At 37.1% G+C, this 20,344-nt stretch overlaps 1 long non-coding RNA gene and 1 pseudogene across 4 annotated transcripts in view; one reads left to right on the forward strand and one right to left on the reverse strand.

Moving 5' to 3' along the window:
* LOC143665608 (uncharacterized) overlaps window positions 1-20,344 on the reverse strand; it is a 154,267-nt gene that overhangs the window by 94,436 nt on the left and 39,487 nt on the right. The gene's annotated exons all lie outside the window — the stretch shown is intronic.
* On the forward strand, window positions 4,595-5,099 carry LOC143665606 (peptidyl-prolyl cis-trans isomerase A pseudogene; annotated as a pseudogene).

Genomic DNA, 20,344 nt, shown 5'->3' on the forward strand with positions numbered 1-20,344 from the left:
CCAGTAAACCCAGCTAGTGTTTATTCCCTTGTTTGCCTTGAGGCCCCTAATAGATAGAGCTGCCTTGGCATCACAGAAAAGATCCTTAAGCAATAAACCTATCTGTATAGGTTGAAAGAATCCCAGGGCTAACCCACAAATAACCCATGACTGCATTCAGATTTTCAGTGCTAATCTTAAAATGCATTTTTGTATCCGTCTTCCCCCTAATTCTTAATACCTATTTGCTGTTAATGGCAGTGACTTAAAAATAAAATTCCCACCTTACTCACTTAGTGTTGCCCCAAAAGTTTAAAATAATCCCTTTATTTTTAAAAATACCTTTGCAGCAGACCTCACAGACCTCCAGCTGCCTCAAAGTACAGTCTTGCAATATGTTAACCTTATAAACTAACATCTTCCTAATGTAAGTTGAATTTTGTTTGATGGAGTCATTGCTAACTGAAAGTTGCAGAAGGTTTAATAAAGTGAATTTTGTAGTCATTACTTACTACAAGTCTGGAATAGACATCAAAAGTTGCAGAAGGTTTGAGAAAGTGAATTTTGTGGCCATTACTCACTACAAGTCCTGAATGGGTATGGAAAATTGTAGAAATTTTAAGAAAGTAAGTTTTGTTTGTAGTCACTGCTGACTACAAGAAATTATAGAGAGTTTAGAAAAATGAGTGCTATCTGTTCTAGTCAATGCTTCTCTCTGTTAAACTGCTCTTAATGAAAAGTTATAAAAAGTTTTTCTTAATCATCTGAGTACTCTGTATAAAAGATAACATTTTACATCATATCAGAATAATATCCTTGTTAATGTTTATGTTGACCTTAACATCCTTTATTTCAAAAGACAAGTTTTCTAACTCTTAAAGGAAAACTGTTACAAACGATTTGTTCTCTCACTTTGTAAAAGCAAAGTGCTAAAATATGTTAAACAACATATTACCTTAAAAAGTGTTTAGGAAGTATTACAACATTTAAATAAATTTTCTATCCTCCTGTTAGCTAAATTTTTATGGGTGCAATATTATTCATATATTTAAAAATTGTTTAAAATTCCTAAAGACTTAATGTTCTATCCTAATACTGATCTGTATGATGTTAAAATCTGCATAATAACCAAATTTACTTGTCAGTTATACTACTTTACTCTTTGGCTTCTCTAAAAGTACAGGCAAAATAAAACAAAAACAAAAAAGTTCCAGCAGTCAGCTCTACACCAGAACTTCATTTTCAGCAAAAGAACTTTAAAAGATAAAGAAGGCAAATAATCAAAGTATGTTTTACCTGTTAATTAACCTGACCTTAAAAAGTGTGTAAAGACAAAATGGGACTAAACTTCTACTGTAGTTTATCAAATGCTGTTATTTCTAAAAGTAGCTTCATTAACAAAACAACAACAACAACAAAAGAACAAAAAAAAAGCAAATTATGTGATAATCAGACAAACAAGAGTGGAGCCAAAGCCCTGTTCCAGGGACTTTAGCTCAAAAAGCGGAATTAATTGCCCTCAACTGAGCTCTAAAACTAGAAAAAGGAAAAGACTAAATCTCTACACCAATACCAGATATGCTTTCCTAGTCCTGCATGTGCATGCAGCAGTGTGGGAAAAGGTGAGCTTTTTTCACAAAAGGCAAAACCTCAACTGAACACTACCAAGAAATAGTCAATCTCTTAAATGTCATGCTCTTATGAAAAATAACAATAATTCTTTGCCTTGGCCATCAGAAAAATAATACTATCATCTCTCAGAGAAAAACTGGGCTAACATGGCATCCAAAGCTACAGGCCGATCAATCAAGCCCCTTCTAAGCCTCATTCCTGCAGCCCTTAAATTAACACAGGTGCCCTCTTATTCCCCAGTTAAACAGGAATGAGCTGCCCAGCTAAGATTCACTCTTGGACCTGGAAGATGGTCATTTCCTTCCTATTCCCCAGTCTCACTTGACTAATGTGTCTCCTAAGCCTGCTTACTTCTATATTCTTGCTGTTGATTGGCCCTTGCATTGTTAAGCTTCTCACCAAGTTTACTTTTTTCAGACAAGAAGCCTTATCACACAAATCCCATACTAATATGAGGATTTTCAGCCTCTGGACTCCTCCAGAGTTAATCAAGGACAGTTAATCAAGGCCAGGAGGGCACGTGTCTTAGACAGACAACCTACCCAGAGGTTGCCCGGCTATAGGAAATACTCAGCCAACGATCTGAAGCCAAACAACCCCCACCTGAGTGACTCATCTGTGGAGCAGTATGGAGTCAACAGACCCACCCAAATGCACCATCTGCCACAGGCACTGCCCCGGAGAGAAGAGAGAGTAGGAAAAAAAAAAAAAAGTCCTGAACAACGAAGTGGGAGGGAGAATAAGTAAAGTTAATTTATAGAAGCAAATAGTCCTACATTGCCTATTGCTTCTCATTTCCCTCACCTCTGTCTCTGTGTGTGTCTACATGTCTTCTTACATGTGTTCTTAATAAATTTTCTGCCTGCTTACTCTAAAAAAGAAAAGTCCACACTTTCAGATTTTAAAATATACTCATATAATTTGTTCAAGAAAGAAGAAATCAAGATAAAATTGCCACAATTTCTTTTTTTATATACAAATATATATCTGTGTGCAAAATATATATGTATATTTCCAACTGAATAACAAGGTCTTTGGGTTAGAGAACATATTTATTTCTCAAAAAGCATCTTCGTGTTAATATCCTAAGCCCCATTTCCCCAAGGTGAACATGATGAGAGCCTAATGTTATTTGCACATAGAGTGGGGTTGAACCATGGGATAAGAATTTGAAATTATGAGACTTCAACCATATATAGGAGCTACTCGCATATTTTGTCTGGTATCATTTCTGGAGTGAGATAGAGAAAGAAAGTGAGAGAGAGAGAAAGAGATTGAGAGAGAGTGAGAGAGCTATCATTACTTTGGAATGTAATTCTCGAGGGAATAAGGAAAAGACATCTTCAGGTTTTTCACCCTGAAACTCATGCAAATGGCTCTGAAGAAGATAAGTCTATATCTTTCTGGAGAGATAAATTATCTCTAGCGCTCAAGGTATATTTGCCATTTATTCATCTTTAAACAAGTTTGCCAGTGCTTTTTTCTCAGAAAGCCTGGACAATACATAAATGTAAATATACTCACGAAGAATTGTCTCCCACCAGTAATATGTATCAAAACTTGTGGGATATAGCTAAAGTGGTGGGTATAAATAAAAGTATAGACTTACGTTCCATAGAGAAGAGGAAAGATCTAAACTACAAACCGAAAGATCCATGTTAACCAGATAGACAAAAAAAAAAAACAAAAAACAACAACAACATAATAGATTCAAAGAAGGTAAAGAATGGAGATAATAAAATAATAACAAAATTAATAAAGTAGGAAACAAAACTATAAGAGAGTTTCAACAAAGCCAAAAGTTGTTCCTTTTAAAAAGACTGATAAAATAGAAGACTGTGGGAAGCTGGAAGAGTGGTGAGCTCCAGGACTCAATTCTTCCACCAAAACAATTATTAAATGGGTAAACACTGTCTAAAACAACTATTTTGAAACTCTGGAGGCCAGAAAAATGCTGTACAGTATCCAAGGGAAAGTGGGAGAAAGAGACCAATAAATTACAGTAAAGAATGTTAATTTGCTCTCTCTATGCAGTGGGTACTGATACTTAATACCTGACTCTCCTGGTAGGCTGCCATGTAGTCTAACTGCCAGCTAGCTTGCTGGTGACAGAAAGGGACATAAAAATCCTCTTTCCCAAGACCAGGTTTGGGCATGGCAGATCACTGATAATGTCTTTTCATTAGTGAATTTGGATTGCCTGGGGCCCATCTCTGACAGAAGACTGTTTCAACCCACCCCAGACAAAGGTGGCGGCAGCCATTGTTTCAATCTGCCTGGAGAAAGGATGGAGGCGATGGAGATATAAGAGTGCTGCACTTCTTCAGGGAAGCAGGGGACAGTTAGTGGAAAGGCTGCATTTGTGGGGCAGGCCAGGAAAGCTCAGCTTTGGGGAGCTATTGGAGAAGCTCTTGGTACCCTTTCTGATCTCCCCAGGGAACTTTGGTGCCAGTGTGCACCCCTCCATAAGTTCCTGGCCCTGTTTGTGCTGGGAAAGACTAATTTGGGACAGTCCTCTCCATTGTGCCTTCCTCCCAGAATTTGTTCTTCAGGCAAAGGCAGCTTGAGAAAATGAAATGAGTAAAAGAAAATATAGAGGCAGACAGTCTGGAGTAAAGGCTTGCCAGCTTCAAACCACCAGGAGAGGGAGGTCTGTCTCCTGGGAAACAGAGGGGACAATCAAACTTGTAAACAGGGGACTCCAAACTAACAAGCACAAGCGGAAGACAAGACAGAGACCCAGAAAGACAGGGCAAGCCCTGCACACTGCATTTGCATTGAGCACACCTTCCCAAGGAGAGGGCTGAAAGAAGCTCAAGAAAATCTCCATTTTATCACCAGCTGGTTACAAAATCAAGAAACAGATATCTCAAGGAATAAATAGTATTTATAAATACACAAAGAAATCCAAAGTTAGCATTTTAAAATATTAAAATGGGCCTTGCAGATGCCCCCACCTGTCACCACAGTTCCCCGCTCAGCCATGGTCAACCTCGCGGTGTTCTTTGACATTGCTATCGATGGTGAGCCCTTGGGCCATGGCTCCTTTGAGTTGTTTGCAGACAAAGTTCCAAAGACAGCAGAAAATTTTTGTGCTCTGAGTACTGGTGAGAAAGGAATTGAGAAAGGATTTGGTTATAAGGGTTCCTGCTTTCACAGAAGTATTCCTGGCTTCATGCCAGGGTGGGGACTTCACGTGCCATAATGGCACTGGTGGTGAGTCCAGCTCCAGGGAGAAGTTTGATGATAAGAACTTCATCCTGAGGCTTATGGGTCCTGGCATCTTGTTCATGGCCAAGGCTGGACCCAACACAAATGGTTCCCAGTTTTTCATCTGCGCTGCTAAGACTGAGTGGTTGGATGGCAAGCACGTGGTCTTTGGCAAGGTGAAAGCGGGATTGAATGTTGTGAAAGCCATGGAGTGCTTCGGATCCAGGAATGGCAAGACCAGCAAGAAGGTCACCATTGCTGACTGTGGACACATCTAATAAATTTGATTTGTGTTTAGCCTTCACCACCAGACCATTCATTCTTTCTGCAGCTTAGGAGAGCGTCCCACCTCCCATGGTCTGCCTCAGTGTGCTATCACTGTGCTCTCACTGCAGTTATTTGGGTTCTGCATTATCCTCCTCTTCCAAATCTAGCTGGATTGCAGAGTTAAGTTTATGATTATGAAATAAAAACCTAAACAAAAGAATATATTAAAATGTTTAGTGTGAAATAAGAAGTACAAGACAAAACAAAGAAATAGGAAATGATGGCCCATTCAAAAGAATAGGATAAAAATCCAGAATACATCAACAAAAAAATGATAATGTGGACATATCAAATAAAGCTTTCAAAATAAATGGTCTTGGGGCCACAGTGGCTCAGCAGGCAAGAATGCTCGCCTTCCATGCCAGAGGACCTGGGTTCGTTTCCCGGTGCCTGCCCATGTAAAAAAATAAATAAATAAAAAATAAATGGTCTTGGGCAGGCAACAGTGGCTCAGTGGCAGAGTATTCACCTGCCATGCCAGAGACCCAGGCCTGATTTCCAGTGCCTGCCCATGCAAAAGAACAAACAAATAAAATCAAAATAAATGGTCTTAAAAATGCTCAAGAAGATGAAGGAAAATACAGAGAAAGATTTAAAGAGTATCAGGAAAACATTGCTGAGAAATGTGAGGGCCTAAGTAAAGAGAAAAAAATTTTTAAAAGGAACCAGATAGAACTACTGCAGTTGAAGACCAAAATAACTGAAATGAAAAATTCCCAGGAGGGTTTCAAGAGCAGATTGGAACTGGTAAAACAAAGAATCAGTGAACTTGAAGGCAAGATACTTGAAATGAGTCAGGCTCAGGTACAGAAAGAAAAAATAATTATTAAAAGTAAAAACAGGGGCAGTGCGATGATGGCTCAGCAGGCAAAATTCTCACCTGTCATGCCAGAGACCCAGGTTCGATTTCCAGTGCCTGCCCATGTAAAAAAAAAAAGAAAGAAAGTAAAAAAAGCCTAAGACCCTTCTGAGACACCATCAAGTTTGCAAGTTTACAAATGTGCATATATGTGATTACCATAAGGAGAAGAAAGGCGGAAAGAATATTCAAAGAAATAATGACAGAACTTCCCAAATTTAGAAAGGCATGAATATGTACATCCAAGAAGCCTAGAGAATACCAAACAGAATAAACATGAAAAAAATACACCCTATCATATATTTATAAAACTATTGAATGCAAAAGACAAGGATGGCATTTGAAAACTGCAAAAGAAAAGCAATATGTTATATACAAGGGAGTCCCAATTGGATTGAGTGCTGATATCTCATCAGAAACCATAGAAGCAAGAAGATAAAGGGTTGAAATATTTAAAGTGCTGAAAGAAAACTACTTTCAGCCAAGAATGTTATACCTGGCAAGACTTTCTTTCAAAAAATAGGAAACTATTAAGTCATTTTCAAATTTTAAAAAAAGCTGAGAGAGTTCATCACTGTTAGATCTTCCCTAAAAGTAATACTAAAGAGAGTTTTCAGAGTGAAAGGAAAAGACACTACACAGTGGCTCAAAGTGGCATAAAGAAATAAAGACTTGCAGTAAAGGTAACTATTTGGATAATTATAAATGACAATATTATTGTAGTGTATTTAGCCCACTTCTTCCTACATGTGATAAAAAGCAAATGCCTAGGGTGGGCCATGGTGGCTCAATGACAGTGTTTTTTCACCTGCCATTCCAGAGACCTGGGTTCAATTCCTGGTGCCTGACCATGTAAAAAATAAAATAAAATAAAAATAAGCAAATGCATAAAAAAAACAATAAATCTAGGTTTTTGGCTATACAATGTACATATATATAGATATACCCTAACACCAGAGCTCCAAAAGATATGAAACATATACTGACAGATTGGAAAGGAGAAATTGACAGTTCTCCATCAATGATAAGAGATAATACACCACTCTCAATAATGGATAGAACACTAGTCAGAAGACAAATAAGGAAATATAAGACTTGAATGATATTCTAAACCAACCATATCTAACAGACATGTATAGAAAACTTCACCCAACTAAAACAGAATACACATTCTTCTCACATGCACATGGCTCATTACCAGGATAGACCATATATTGGGTCACAAAACAGGTCTCAATAGATTAAAAACTATTGAGATCATAAAATGTATATTCTCAGCTTTCTCCCCTCTTTGTCCGCCGGCCCGCCGCGCGGCGCTCACACCCCGCAGCAGCCGACCCACCTGCCCTCCTCTCCCCTCTTCCCCCTCCTGCTCCGGCGGCTCTCCAACCACCATGGTGCCCTCTTCCACCTTCACCGGCTCCTCCGCTACCAGCCTCGACAGCCTTGCCACCCTCACCTTTCCTCCTCCAGAACAGCTACTAGGGGAGTGGAGACAATACAGAGCAGCTCCTGGAGCCACGATGGAGATCAAAGGGACGGCGTACCCCATCCTGGAATGGCTGACTGTCTGGGAGAAACAGCTCCGGTGAGATGACCGAGGGGCGCGGGTTTTCCTGGGCGGGACGGCAAGCGGCCGGAGTCCCTCCCTTCCTCCTTCCCAGGCCAGCTGGCAGAATTGGGCAGGCGGTCCCCTCAGGCCGCGGCGGCTGGTGTCCCCACCACACGAGGCCCCCCGGACCAACTGAAAGAGTTGGGTCAGAAATCCCCAGACTGCGGAGAACGGTGACCAGGGGGTCCCTTCCAAACACGTGACACCCCGGTCCGCCTGGGAACAGTGCACTCTCCGGGGCTGCGACAGCTGGCGCCCTTCCGCCACGCTTGGAGCCCCGGGCTGACTAGGAAATTTGGTCGGGAGCTCTCACGTGCTGCGGCGGCCGGCGACCCTCCCCGCGTTCGGACCCCCGGACCGGCTGGCACTCTTCCAAGACGCTTCAGCTGCCAAACCTCCCCTACGGAGAGAGTTTTCCAGAGTTAAAGGACCCACAGCAACTTTTACTGGTGGAACCGTAGACAAACGTGTGCCACGAGCGCCACCTACTGGGCAGGATAAGAAAAACAGAACCCAGAGATTGCACAGAAAAATCTTTCAACCTGTTGGGTCCAACACCCAGGGAAATCTGACTAAATGCCCAGACGCCAGCAGAAGATAACGGATTATGCTCAGAAAATTGAAAATATGGCCCAGTCAAAGGAAAAAACCAATAGTTCAAATGAGATACAGGAGCTGAAACAACTAATGCTGAATATACGAACAGAAATGGAAAACCTCTTCAAAAACGAAATCGATAAATTGAGGGAGGACATGAAGAAGACATGGGCTGAACATAAAGAAGAAATAGAAAAACTGAAAAAACAAATCACAGAGCTTATGGAAGTGAAGGATAAAGTAGAAAAGATGGAAAAAACAATGGATACCTACAATGATAGATTTAAAGAGACAGAAGATAGAGTTAGTGATTTGGAGGATGGAACATCTGAATTCCAAAAACAAACAGAAACTATCCAGAAAAGAATGGAAAAATTCGAACAGGGTATCAGGGAACTCAAGGACAATATGAACCGCACAAATATACGTGTTGTGGGTGTCCCAGAAGGAGAAGAGAAGGGAAAAGGAGGAGAAAAACTAATGGAAGAAATTATCACTGAAAATGTCCCAACTCTTATGAAAGACCTAAAATTACAGATCCAAGAAGTGCAGCGCACCCCAAAGAGATTAGACCCAAATAGGCATTCCCCAAGACACTTATTAGTTAGAATGTCAGAGGTCAAAGAGAAAGAGAGGATCTTGAAAACAGCGAGAGAGAAGCAATCCATCACATACAAGGGAAACCCAATTAGACTATGTGTAGATTTCTCAGCAGAAACCAAGGAAGCTAGAAGACAGTGGGATGATATATTTAAGTTACTAAAAGAGAAAAACGGCCAACCAAGACTCCTATATCCAGCAAAATTGTCCTTCAAAAACGAGGGAGAAATTAAAACATTCTCAGACAAAAAGTCACTGAGAGAATTTGTGACCAAGAGACCAGCTCTGCAAGAAATACTAAAGGGAGCACTAGAGTCAGATACAAAAAGACAGAAGAGAGAGACATGGAAAAGAGTGTAGAAAGAAGGAAAGTCAGATATGATATATATAATATAAAAGGCAAAATGTTAGAGGAAAATATTATCCAAACAGTAATAACTCTAAATGTTAATGGACTGAATTCCCCAATCAAAAGACATAGACTGGCAGACTGGATTAAAAAACAGGATCCTTCTATATGCTGTCTACAGGAAACACATCTTAGACCCAAAGATAAACATAGGTTGAAAGTGAAAGGTTGGGAAAAGATATTTCATGCAAATAACAACCAGAAAAGAGCAGGAGTGGCTATACTAATATCCAACAAATTAGACTTCAAATGTAAAACAGTTAAAAGAGACAAAGAAGGACACTATATACTAATAAAAGGAACAATTAAACAAGAAGACATAACAATCATAAATATTTATGCACCGAACCAGAATGCCCCAAAATACGTGAGGAATACACTGCAAACACTGAAAAGGGAAATAGACACATATACCATAATAGTTGGAGACTTCAATTCACCACTCTCATCAATGGACAGAACATCTAGACAGAGGATCAATAAAGAAATAGAGAATCTGAATATTACTATAAATGAGCTAGACTTAACAGACATTTATAGGACATTACATCCCACAACAGCAGGATACACATTTTTTTCAAGTGCTCATGGATCATTCTCAAAGATAGACCATATGCTGAGTCACAAAGCAAGTCTTAACAAATTTAAAAAGATTGAAATCATACACAACACTTTCTCAGATCATAAAGGAATGAAGTTGAAAATCAATAATAGGCCGAGTGCCAGAAAATTCACAAATACATGGAGGCTCAACAACACTCTCTTAAACAACAAGTGGGTCAAAGAAGAAATTGCAAGAGAAATTAGTAAATACCTAGAGGCGAATGAAAATGAAAACACAACATATCAAAACTTATGGGATGCAGCAAAGGCAGTGCTAAGAGGGAAATTTATTGCCCTAAATGCCTTTATCAGAAAAGAAGAAAAGACAAAAATGCAGGAATTAGCTGTCCACTTGGAAGAACTGGAGAAAGAACAGCAAACTAATCCCAAAGCAAGCAAAAGGAAAGAAATAACAAAGATTAGAGCAGAAATAAATGAAATTGAAAACATGAAAACAATAGAGAAAATCAATAAGACCAGAAGTTGGTTCTATGAGAAAATCAATATGATTGATGGGCCCTTAGCAAGATTGACAAAAAGAAGAAGAGAGAGGATGCAAATAAATAAGATCAGAAATGGAAGAGGAGACATAACTACTGACCTCACAGAAATAAAGGAGGTAATAACAGGATACTATGAACAACTTTACGCTAATAAATACAACAATTTAGATGAAATGGACGGGTTCCTGGAAAGACATGAACAACCAACTTTGACTCAAGAAGAAACAGATGACCTCAACAAACCAATCACAAGTAAAGAGATCGAATTAGTCATTCAAAAGCTCCCTAAAAAGAAAAGTCCAGGACCAGACGGCTTCACATGTGAATTCTATCAAACATTCCAGAAGGAATTAGTACCAACTCTCCTCAAACTCTTCAAAATAATCGAAGTGGAGGGAAAACTACTTAATTCATTCTATGAAGCCAACATCACCCTCATACCAAAACCAGGCAAAGATATTACAAAAAAAGAAAACTACAGATCAATCTCTCTAATGAATATAGATGCAAAAATCCTCAATAAAATTCTAGCAAATCGTATCCAACAACACATTAAAAGAATTATACATCATGACCAAGTAGGATTCATCCCAGGTATGCAAGGATGGTTCAACATAAGAAAATCAATTAATGTAATACACCACATCAACAAATCAAAGCAGAAAAATCACATGATCATCTCAATTGATGCAGAGAAGGCATTTGATAAGATTCAACATCCTTTCCTGTTGAAAACACTTCAAAAGATAGGAATACAAGGGAACTTCCTTAAAATGATAGAGGGAATATATGAAAAACCCACAGCTAATATCATCCTCAATGGGGAAAAATTGAAAACTTTCTCCCTAAGATCAGAAACGAGACAAGGATGCCCACTATCACCACTATTATTCAACATTGTGTTGGAGGTTCTAGCCAGAGCAATTCGACAAGAAAAAGAAATACAAGGCATCAAAATTGGAAAGGAAGAAGTAAAACTATCACTGTTTGCAGACGATATGATACTATACATCGAAAACCCACAACAAAAAAAATCCACAGCAAAACTACTAGAGCTAATAAATGAGTACAGCAAAGTAGCAGGCTACAAGATCAACATTCAAAAATCTGTAGCATTTCTATACACTAGTAATGAACAAGCTGAGGGGGAAATCAAGAAATGAATCCCATTTACAATCGCAACTAAAAGAATAAAATACCTAGGAATAAATTTAACCAAAGAGACAAAAAACCTATATAAAGAAAACTACAAAAAACTGCTAAAAGAAATCACAGAAGACCTAAATAGATGGAAGGGCATACCGTGTTCATGGACTGGAAGACTAAATATAATTAAGATGTCAATCCTACCTAAACTGATCTACAGATTCAATGCAATACCAATCAAATCCCAACAACTTATTTTTCAGAATTAGAAAAACCAATAAGCAAATTTATCTGGAAGGGCAGGGTGCCCCAAATTCCTAAAAACATCTTGAGGAAAAAAAACGAAGCTGGAGGTCTAGCGATGCCGGACTTTAAGGCATATTATGAAGCCACAGTGGTCAAAACAGCATGGTCTTGGCATAAAGATAGATATATCGACCAATGGAATCAAATAGAGTGTTCAGATATAGACCCTCTCATCTATGGACATTTGATCTTTGATAAGGCAGTCAAGCCAATTCACCTGGGACAGAACAGTCTCTTCAATAAATGGTGCCTAGAGAACTGGATATCCATATGTAAAAGAATGAAAGAAGACCCGCATCTCACACCTTATACAAAAGTTAACTCAAAATGGATCAAAGATCTAAACATTAGGTCTAAGACCATAAAACAGTTAGAGGAAAATGTAGGGAGATATCTTATGAATCTTACAACCTGAGGTGGTTTTATGGACCTGAAACCTAAAGCAAGAGCACTGAAGAAGGAAATAAATAAATGGGAGCTCCTCAAAATTAAACACTTTTGTGCATCAAAGAACTTCATCAAGAAAGTAGAAAGACAGCCTACACAATGCGAGATAATATTTGGAAATGACATATCAGATAAAGGTCTAGTATCCAGAATATATAAAGAGATTGTTCAACTCAACAACAAAAAGACAGCCAACCCAATTACAAAAGGGGAAAAAGACTTGAACAGACACCTACCAGAAGAGGAAATACGGATGGCCAAGAGGCACATGAAGAGATGCTCAATGTCCCTGGCCATTAGAGAAATGCAAATCAAAACCACCATGAGATATCATCTCACACCCACCAGAATGGCCATTATCAACAAAACAGAAAATGACAAGTGCTGGAGAGGATGCGGAGAAAGAGGCACACTTATCCACTGTTGGTGGGAATGTCAAATGGTGCAACCACTGTGGAAGGCAGTTTGGCGGTTCCTCAAAAAGCTGAATATAGAATTGCCATACGACCCAGCAATACCATTGCTAGGTATCTACTCAAAGGACTTAAGGGCAAAGACGCAAATGGACATTTGCACACCAATGTTTATAGCAGCGTTATTTACAATTGCAAAGAGATGGAAACAGCCAAAATGTCCATCAACAGAAGAATGGCTAAATAAACTGTGGTATATACATACGATGGAATATTATGCAGCTTTAAGACAAGATAAACTTATGAAGCATGTAATAACATGGATGGACCTAGAGAATATTATGCTGAGTGAGTCCAGCCAAAAACTAAAGGACAAATACTGTATGGTCCCACTGATGTGAACGGACATTCGAGAAGAAACTTGAAATATGTCATTGGTAACAGAGTCCAGCAGGAGTTAGAAACAGGGTAAGATAATGGATAATTGGAGCTGAAGGGATACAGACTGTGCAACAGGACTAGATACAAAAACTCAAAAATGGACAGCACAATAATACCTAATTGTAAAGTAATCATTTGAAACACTGAATGAAGCTGCATCTGAGCTATAGGGTTTTTTTTACTATTATTACTACTTTTATTTCTTTTCTCTATATTAACATTTTATATCTTTTTCTGTTGTGTTGCTAGTTCCTCTAAACCGATGCAAATGTACTAAGAAATGATGATCATGCATCTATGTGATGATGTTAAGAATTACTGAGTGCATATGTAGAACGGTATGATTTCTAAATGTTGTGTTAATTTCTTTCTTTTGTTCTTTTCTTTCTTTCCATTAATAAAAAAATAAAAAATAAAAAAAATAAAAAAAATGTATATTCTCAGACTGCAATGGAATGAAGATAGAAAAAAATTACAGAGGAAAAATGGAAAATTCACAAAAATGTGGAAATTAATATCATACTCTTAAACAACCAATGGATTAAAGAGGAAATCAGAAGGAAAATTAGGAAACAACTTGAGGTGAATGAAAATTAAAATACAACATGCCAAAACTCATGGGATGCAGTGAAGACAGTGCTAAGAGGGAAATTTATAGCTCTATTTACATTGAAAAAGAAGAAAGACTGATTTTTGACAAGGTGGCAAAGACTACTCAATTGGTAAATGGTCCCTTCAACAAATGGTACTGAGAAAAACTGGATCTCCATTTGCCAAAAAAGGTAGGAGGATCCCTACTTCACACATTATATAAAAATCAACTCAAAATGAATCACAGACCTTAATATAAGAGCTATACAATCAAATTCCTAGAAGAAAATGTTGAGAAATATCTCCAGAAACTTGTGTTAAGTAACATTTTCTTAGACTTTAAACCCAAATCACAAGCAACAAAAGAGAAAAATAAATAAATGGAACTCCATCAAAACAAAAACTTTTGCATCTCAAAGGATTTTATTGTGAAAATAAAATGACAACCTACACAATGGGGAAAAATATCTGGAAACAACATATCTGAGAAAGGCTTAATATATAAAATGTAGAAGAAATCCTTCAACTTAACAACAAAAAGACATAAAACCCAGATTAAAAAAAAGAACAAAAGAGTTGAATGGACATCTTTCCAAAGAAGACATACAAATGGCCAGAAAACACATGAAAAGATGTTTGACATCATCAGCCATCAGTGAAATGCAAATCAAAACCATATAAGATACCCTTTCACACCAATTAGACTGTCTTCTATTAAAAAAAAGAAATTAAAAAAAAAGAAAATAGCAAGTGTTGGAGAGGATGCAGGGAAACAGAAACATCATTCATCGCTGGTGGCAACAGTTTGTCAGTTTCTTAGAAAGTTAAGTACAGAACTACCAAACTAGCATATGTCCTGACAATACCTCTACTAGGTCTACCCCAAAAGAATTGAAAGCAGGGACTCAAACATATATTTGCACACCAGTGTTCATAGAGACAATAATCACAATTACTAAAAGATGGAAGCAACCAAAGTGCCCATCTACTAAGGATTGGACAAATAAAATGTGGTATAGACGTACAATGGAATATTATTCAGCTGTGAAAAAGAAATGAAGTCCTGAAAACATGCAGCATCATGGTTGAACCTTGAAGACACCATGTTGAGTGAAATAAGCCAGACACAAAAGGACAAATATTGTATGATAATTTGGAACAATCAGACAATTGGAATAAGCAAACTCAGAGTCAGAATCTAGAATATAGGTTACCAAAGGGATGGGGATAAGAAATGGGAAGTTAAGGCTTAAAATGTACAGGATTCCTGTTTGGAATGTGGAAAAGTTTTGTTAGTGGATGGTGGTCATGGTAGCACAACATTGAGAATGGAATTAACAGCGCTGAACTATATATATATCTGAATTTGAATAAAAAGGAAATGCTAAGATTGTATATGTGGTGACAGAATAAAACTTTAAAAAATCCATGAACTACTCCACAAACAGTGAACCCTCAGTTAAACCATGGACTATAGTTAAATAGTACAATTATGAAAATGTAGTGTCATCAACAAATATTCCACACCTACGCAAGGTGTTTATAGTATGGTGGTATATGGGAACTCTGTTGTTCCCATAGAAAAAAGAGAGAAGACAGCTGTTCTAGTTTGCTAGCTGCTGGAATGCAACATACCAGAGATGGATTGGCTTTTAATAAAAGGGATTCATTCCATTAGTTCTTCAGAGGAAAGGCAGCTAACTTTCAGCTGAGGTTCTTTCTCACGTGGGAAGGCACAGGGTGATCTCTGCTGGCCTTCTCTCCAGGCCTCTGGGCTCCAACAACTTTCCCTGGGGTGATTTCTTTCTGCATCTCCAAAGGCCTGGACTGAGCTGTGAGTGCTGAGATGAGGTATGCTGAGCTGCGTGGGCTGTGCTATGTTGAGCTCTCTCATTTAAGCACCAGCCAATTACATCAAACATTATTCATTACATCAGGCAATGCCTCTTAGCCAACTGCAGATGTAATGTCCACAACAAGAGAAGTAGGTATTTTCACCTGGCCAAGTTGACAACAGACTGTAACTACCACAATAGCTAGTATCAATAATGACTAAAACACATGGTTACATATCTGGCAAAACCTAAAAACTAAGAGAATACTATAAAAACTTTACTCTAATAAAATTGAAACTTTAGAAAAAAATAACTAGGTATATACACACACCAAAAATGACTTGAGAAGAAATAGAAAGTGTAATAAACCTTTACTATTAAAGAAATTCTACCGTTAGCTTAAATCTTCCCACAAAATGCACCAGGATGAGAAAGATAGTTTTACAGAAGAGAAGGAAGTTCACATTATGTCAAATAAAATTTCTGTAATAAAACTATAATTATAGATTATCCCCACAAGGATAATACAAGAAGGGAATATAATAAGCTAATCTTTCTCATGACAGTAACATAAAATTCCCAAAACAAAATATTAACAATTTTAATTAGGTGTATATAATGTTACATAAAAATAATAATAAATCATGGCCAAATTGGAATGTGAGTCATTTCATATTAGAAGACACTTAATTTCAATGAACTACAGTAACTAATTAGTAAAGTTGTATGATCACCTCAATAAATTATGAAAATATATTTTATAGGATTTAGCAACCATTCATGACTTTTAAAAATCCATCAAAAAAGAAGTAGAAGGAAACTCTCTTAACTTGACCTAGGTATTGTTATGGGTTGAATTGTTTACCCCTAAAAGAGATGTTGAGTCCTTATCCCCAATATCTCAAAATGTAATCTTAATTGGAAATAGGGTCTTTGATGGAATTAGGCAAGTTGAAATGAGGTCAAACAGGAGTATTGTAGAGTCGTGATCCAATATGACTGTTGACCTTATAAGAAGAAGAGTTTGGAGTCAGAAAGACATTGGGGAAAATGCTACATGGCTACTCAGGCAAAGAATGTTAATGGATTGCCAGTCAGTTACCATTATAAACCAGGAGAGAAGCATGGAAATTCTCCCTTCCTATAGATGTTAGAGTTAGCATGGCCCAGGCTATACCATGATTGAACTTTTAGACTCCAGAACTGTAACACAATACATTTCCATTGCTTTAAGCCATCAAGTTTCTGGTTCTTTGCTACAGCAGCTCTAGCAAAGCATACAGGTGTCAGTCTAAACTTGCATCAAATATTCTAAGCATTCCATTTAAAAATAAGAACAAGACAATAATGCCCACCACCACCATTTCTATTTATCTCTACATTAGAGTTCCTGGTCAGTATAATGAATGATGAAAAGGAATAAAAGTTATAAGAATTAAAAGGGAAGAAATAAAATTATCATTATTTGCTGAAGATGTGATGGTCAACAAAGAAAAGTCAAAAGAATCTAAGATACTAGAAATAATAAGAGTTCAGGAAGTTTTCAGGATATAAAGTATATATACCAAAATCAGTTGCATTTTCAGGGTGCATGGGCGGTTCAGTGGTAGAATGCTCACCTTCCATGCAGGAAACCCAGGTTCAATTCCCAGGCCATGCCTACCCCCCAGAAAAATTAGGTGCATTTTTATATATCATTTTACAGACCACCAAAAAAATTATAAAATACAACTTTTGAAAAAACTGACATTTACAAAAGCAATACAAATATATATATATAAAGAACCCACAAATCTCAACAAACTAACTTAAGAAACTTAGCAAGCTGATTCAAAATATTGCAATGCAGGAGCAAAGGTCCAATAGCATCCAAATCACACTTAAAGAAGAACTTTGGCACTTGACCAAACAGATAATATTAACACTTATTATAAAGCTATTATAATTAAAACAAAGTTGTATTGCCATAAGAATAGACAAATTGACCGATGGAAGAGAATAGAAAGCCCAGAGAGAAATATGGAAATTTGATATATGACCAGATTCCTGGAGAAGGAATTCATGTTTTGATAAATTATGTCAGGACAATTGATTATTCCCACAGAAGAAAATGGATTTAAATCCCTACATCATACCATACTTGTTTTGGTTTGCTAAAGGTGATGGAATGTAATATACCAGAAATGGAGCAGCCTTTATAAAGGGGATTTATTAAGTTGCAAATTTACAGCACTAAGACCATAAAAATGTCCGAACTAAGACATCCAGAGAAAGATACCTTCACTCAAGAAAGGTCAATGTCTGCCACATGGGGAGGTATATGGCTCTGGTCCTTGTTCCTGATCCCATTGTTTCCAGCTTCTGATGCCAGTGGTCTCCTCTCTAAGCATCTGTGGACCCTCACTTAGGTCCTCTGTGACACAGCACTGGGCTCCGTATCTCCAAACATCTGTGTCTAGGTGTCTGCTCTCTCTGTCGGCTCTGAACCCTCTGCAAAATGTTTCCCCTTTCAAAGACTTCAATAAGCTAATCATGACACACCTTAAGTAAGCAGAGTCACAGATCCATCTAATCAAAAGGTGATACCCACAATTGAGTGGATTGTATCTCCATGGAAACAATTTCATCAAAGGGTTCCACCTACAGTATTGAATCAAGATTAGAAGAGCAGAAAAACTAATGGAAGAAATTATCACTGAAAATTTCCCAACTCTTATGAAAGACCTAAAATTACAGATCCAAGAAGTGCAGCGCACCCCAAAGAGAATAGACCCAAATAGGCGTTCTCCAAGACACTTACTAGTTAGAATGTCAGAGGTCAAAGAGAAAGAGAGGATCTTGAAAGCAGCAAGAGAAAAACAATCTGTCACATAACATACAAGGGAAACCCAATAAGACTATGTGTAGATTTCTCAGCAGAAACCATGGAAGCTAGAAGACAGTGGGATGATATATTTAAATTACTAAAAGAGAAAAACTGCCAACCAAGACTTCTATATCCAGCAAAATTGTCCTTCAAAAATGAAGGAGAAATTAAAACATTTATAGACAAAAAGTCACTGAGAGAATTTGTGACCAAGAGACCAGCTCTGCAAGAAACACTAAAGGGAGCACTAGAGCCAGATACGAAAAGACAGAAGAGAGAGGTATGGAGTAAAGTGTAGAAAGAAGGAAAATCAGATATGATATATATAATACAAAAGCCAAAATGGTAGAGGAAAATATTATCCAAACAGTAATAACACTAAAAGTTAATGGACTGAATTCCCCATTCAAAAGACATAGACTGGCAGAATGGATTATGAGCCAGCAATACCACTGCTAGGTATCTACTCAGAGGACTTAAGGGCAAAGACACAAACGGACATTTGCACACCAATGTTTATAGCAGCGTTATTTACAATTGCAAAGAGATGGAAACAGCCAAAATGTCCATCAACAAACGAGTGGCTAAACAAATTGTGGTGTATACCTACGATGGAATATTATGCAGCTTTAAGACAGACTAAACTTATGAAGCATGTAATAACATGGATGAACCTAGAGAACATTATGCTGAGTGAGTCTAGCCAAAAACTAAAGGACAAATACTGTATGGTCCCACTGATGTGAACCGACATTAGAGAATCAACTTGGAATGTATCATTGGTAACAGAGACCAGCAGGAGTTAGAAACAGGGTAAGATAATGGGTAATTGGAGCTGAAGGGATACAGACTGTGCAACAGGACTAGATACAAAAACTCAAAAATGGACAGCACAATAATACCTAATTGTAATGTAACTATGTTAAAACACTGAATGAAGCTGCACCTGAACTATAGTTTTTTTTTGTTTGTTTGTTTGTTTGTATCTTTTGTTTTTGTTTTTTCTTTTTCCTTTTATATATATATATTTATTATTATTATTTTAATTTTCTTCTCTGTATTAACATTCTATATCTTTTTCTGCTGTTTTGCTAGTTCTTTTCCTAAATCGATGCAAATGTACTAAGAAATGATGATCATACATCTATGTGATGATACTAAGAATTACTGAGTGCATATGTAGAATGGAATGATTTCTAAATGTTGTGTTAATTTCTTTTCTTTTTTTTAATTAATAAAAAAATAAATTAAAAAAAAAAAAGATTAGAAGAGCAAAGTTTTTCTGGTGTACATAACAATTTCAAACCAATACAATACCCAAAGTCCAATATCAAAGGAATAAAAATATAAATTACAAGGATAAACCATAAAGGTTTTAAGGACTTATGACATCAGGATAGGAAAAGATTTCTTAAACAAGATCAACAAAGCAATATCCAAAAGATAGAGGTTTAGGAGAAAAATCTTTACCTCTTCAGGATAGGGGAAAATTTTTAAAACAGTACACAAAAAGCAACAATCATAAAATGAAAAGACTAATAATAAATTCGACTACATTAAAATTAAAAGAAAAGTTCAATTCATCAAAAGACATGCAAAGAAAATAAAAGAAACTACACACCACTTTGGAAAGATAATTGCAACAAAAGATTACTATCTTGGGAACAAAATGAACTCTTAGAAATAAAAAAGAAGACACTAGAATCAATAGAAAAATGGGCTAAAAAAAAGAAAGGAACACAAGCTTTTCATAGAAAAGAAAACATGAATGGCTCTTAAATTTAAGAAAAGAGTCTCATTAGCAATTATTAAATATCAGAGAAGCATAAATTAGAAACATAATTAAATATCATTTGACATCTACCACATTGGCATAAATTTCCACATCTGACAATATCATGTATTGGCCACAATACAAATCATCCAGCAATCTTAGAGCCCAGAAAGAACTATGGATATTTGATCTAT

This window comes from Tamandua tetradactyla, chromosome 21, assembly GCF_023851605.1.
Source record: "Tamandua tetradactyla isolate mTamTet1 chromosome 21, mTamTet1.pri, whole genome shotgun sequence".
NCBI lineage: Eukaryota > Metazoa > Chordata > Mammalia > Pilosa > Myrmecophagidae > Tamandua > Tamandua tetradactyla.